Here is a 3477-nt window from a genome sequence, read left to right on the forward strand (position 1 = left end):
GCGCATTTGCATGTAAACTCTGCTGGTTAGCTAATAAGGTATGTTGGGTGTCTTTTTGAAATTGAAGTGAACTCTGCATAAAAAGATTGAGTGTATCCTCAAGAGATGGTTTCCTAGATTGTGGAGGCACTTGTTGATACTGTGAGAACTGCTGAGGTTGTTGACTGCCAACTTGGGAGTAAGGTTGCATAGGAGGATTTCCAGATGGTCCTCCTTGTTGTGGTCCTTTTGCCCAAGAGAAATTTGGATGTCTAGCCCACCCTGGGTTGTAGGTGTCTGAGTAAGGATCATTCCCAGGTCTCCGAAAGGTGTTCATAGCATGTACTTGTTCAGGGAGAAATTCTGGAAATGCTGAACTAGATGGACAAGACTGCATAGGATGGGCGAGACTGAAACATATGGCACATGACTCGACTTAAGTTGTTTGTGGAGGTCCATTGTTTAACATTAAAACATCCACTTTCTTTGTCAGGCTATCAATTTTGGCATAAAGATTTGGCGTGACTCCTACCTCATATATACCACCTTTCTTCTATGGTTGGGGACTCCTTTCACCTCTATTTGAGTAGTCCCATTGCTGGGAATTTTCACACAAGGTTTCAAAGAAATTCCAAGCTTCGACATCACTTTTGGTCATGAATGACCCTCCACCGGTGGCGCCAACCATGCGACAGTTTTGGGGTGTCAGACCGTCATAGAAGTATTGAACCTGTTGCCACTTTTCAAAACCATGGTGTGGACATTTAAGAAGTAAATCCTTCCATCTTTCCCAACATTCATGAAAGTGCTCACCCTCTTTTTGTGTGAAATTTGTAATTTCTCTACGGAGAGCATTAGTTTTGTGAACCGGGAAGAACTTGTTTAAGAACTTCTTAGACAGTTGGTCCCATGTAGTGATAGACCCAACTCCTAGAGAATTCAACCATGCTTTCGCCTTATCCTTCAAAGAAAAAGGAAAAAGGCGCAAACGGATCGAATCATCTGAAAAGTTTTGGAACTTAAAGGTGGAGCAAATGTCTAAGAATTCTTTCACATGATGATATGGATCCTCCTTATCTGAACCATAAAAGGAGGGCAACAATTGTATGACCCCAGGTTTAAGTTCAAAGTGTGCTGCCGTGGTGGCAGGCAACACTATACATGAAGGCGCATTGAATTGGACAGGAGCTGAATAATCTCTAAGAGCTTTAGTTCCATTCTCTTCCGCCATTTCAAATAGGATGTTTCTAAATCTTCTACGAAAGGTTCTTTCTATTCCAGGATCGAAAGGTGTTAGTTCTATGTTTAGAGATCTACGTCCTAGCATAAACTATGTTATTGCAATGTAAGAAAGAAAACTAAACTAAGATGCAACCTAAGAGAAATAAAAATAAAAATTATGAATTCCTAAAAACAAAAGAAAGCTATGTAAACGAGAATTGGAAGGAAGAACCCAGGAAAAGAGATGATGGATGTCTGAAGATTTGGGAGCTCCTCCTTTTGAAGACAATCTTATTTAGCAGCTTCCTTCCTCTAAAAATAGAGAGTTAATTTCTAAAAAAGAAAGTTTCCAATCTTAGAAATAAAAAGCTAAGTTAGTTTCTAAAAAGGGAAAAAAAATTTCTAAAACTAGAAAATAGAAAGTTACTTGAAAGAAGAATCAAAATCTAAAATTAGAAAATAGGAAATTTCTAAAAAAGAAAGCCTAGAAATAGAAAATTTCTAAAAAAATAAAATCCTAATTCTAAAAATAGAAATTAGAAAAAAAATTTGGAAAGAGATTACCAAATTAGTAGTTTATGTCAGGTCCCTACAAAACAGGAAATAGGTTAGTTTCTAAAAATAAAAATTTAACCTAAAGTTAGTAAAAAAACCTAAGACTATGAATTATGATAAGAGAGAATCCTAAATCCAATTGGACCGAAACAGTCCCCGGCAACGGCGCCAAAAACTTGATGTTTTATTTAAACCAACCTGATTTAAATGATTTTAAACTCGCAAGTATACGAATCAGATGTAGATATGGTACGTATTACGAGATCGTTCCCACGAGGACTGGTTGTCACAATTCAAAATTAAAGACTCTTCTTAACTAATCCAACAAATATTTGAGATAGTAATTGAGTAAACTAAACAAAAATCAATGGAAAAATAACCGAGAATAATGAGAAAAATTCAATCAAGGAGAAGACTAGGACTTTCGAATCCACCCCTAATTATCATAAACCTTGTTCTACCTATTAATTCACCCTAATTCAGATTGATATCAAAATAAATAAAGCGCACTCTATGTCCTTGGTCGGGCACACAGAATGTATAATTCCTTAAAGCATATGGATCACATCTTTCCATCCATGGTCAGGCATGGAGAGATGTAGATTCCTGTTTCTTCCTCTATAGGAACCTGTTCATGGTCAGACACAAGCACCTAGAATAATATTCCAAACAACATCCATAACTAGACTTTGGTTGAGCTCTTAGAATGGAGAAGTACGAAAATTCCAATCAAGTACACCAGAGAAAGAAACAAATCAATTAAATTAACATGAAATCAACACATAACAAGGGTTATTCAAATTAGGGGCTTCACCTCAGCCCTAGCTAAAAGATTAGCAACTCATGGAATCAAGTAGGAAGACGGAAAAATAATATTTATAAAAGAAAAACTCCATCCTCTCTTCCCTCTTGCTTTCTCTCTTTTGCTTTCTTCAAGCTCTCCCTGGATCTGCCCTGGATCTGTCAGCCACCCTCTCTCTCTCTCTGTTCTCAGATCCACGTCCAGCCACACACTCCTATCTTCTCTCTTTCTTTCTTCTCTCCAAAATGAACTTCTTCCTTGGATTCCCCTCAAACTCTCGATCCTTTTCTTCCTCTCTCTTAAACGAGCCTTCTTTCCTCTTTCTTATAGCAGTGTAGGCGGTGGAGAGACGTGCTGGAATCTGTACAAAGAGTCGGTGGAGAGTTCTTTATGCAGCAGCGTGCGTAACTTCTTTACGCAGCCAAGTTTCAGACGCAAAAACCACACATCTTTCCTTGCTCAGGTACCAAATAAATATCGTCTCTTAGGACGTTTTCGAGTTGTCTACATGATGGACGGCTTGGATTGATCATACGAGCCGTAGAGGTGGGCCACAACCGCTGCAAAAGTCGGACAGCGTCTGGCGCGCGAAAATAGGGTATGCGGATTCCGTCCGCTGTGATGCTTCAATCTTAGTTCTCTGGAGTGCGTCCCTTGCTCTGGTGACTTCAGAGTGTGAAATCCATGCTTGTAGTACTCTTTTTCCATCAACGCTCCTAATTTCATCCTGCAACAAAAATATAATTAAAATACTCCATTAAGCATTATCATATACGTAAAATCGATACTAATTGGGGTCCGATATGTGATGTTGACCCTCATCGTGTTCGAGAGCAAGAAAATTAAGATACTCCTATGAGTACAATAGTTAAGCTCTTTAAGGATTCAACAAGTAAAAGTGTAGATCCTAAATTGTATCG

The 3477-nt window shown here is 38.5% G+C and overlaps 1 non-coding gene across 1 annotated transcript; it reads left to right on the top strand.

Moving 5' to 3' along the window:
- Positions 1-725: 725 nt before the first annotated feature.
- LOC131244975 (small nucleolar RNA R71) lies at positions 726-832 on the top strand. Its single transcript, XR_009170740.1, has one exon. It is a non-coding gene; the product is annotated as a small nucleolar RNA R71 (small nucleolar RNA).
- The last annotated feature ends 2645 nt before the right edge of the window (positions 833-3477 follow it).

The sequence above is a fragment of the Magnolia sinica genome, chromosome 4 (genome assembly GCF_029962835.1).
Source record: "Magnolia sinica isolate HGM2019 chromosome 4, MsV1, whole genome shotgun sequence".
NCBI lineage: Eukaryota > Viridiplantae > Streptophyta > Magnoliopsida > Magnoliales > Magnoliaceae > Magnolia > Magnolia sinica.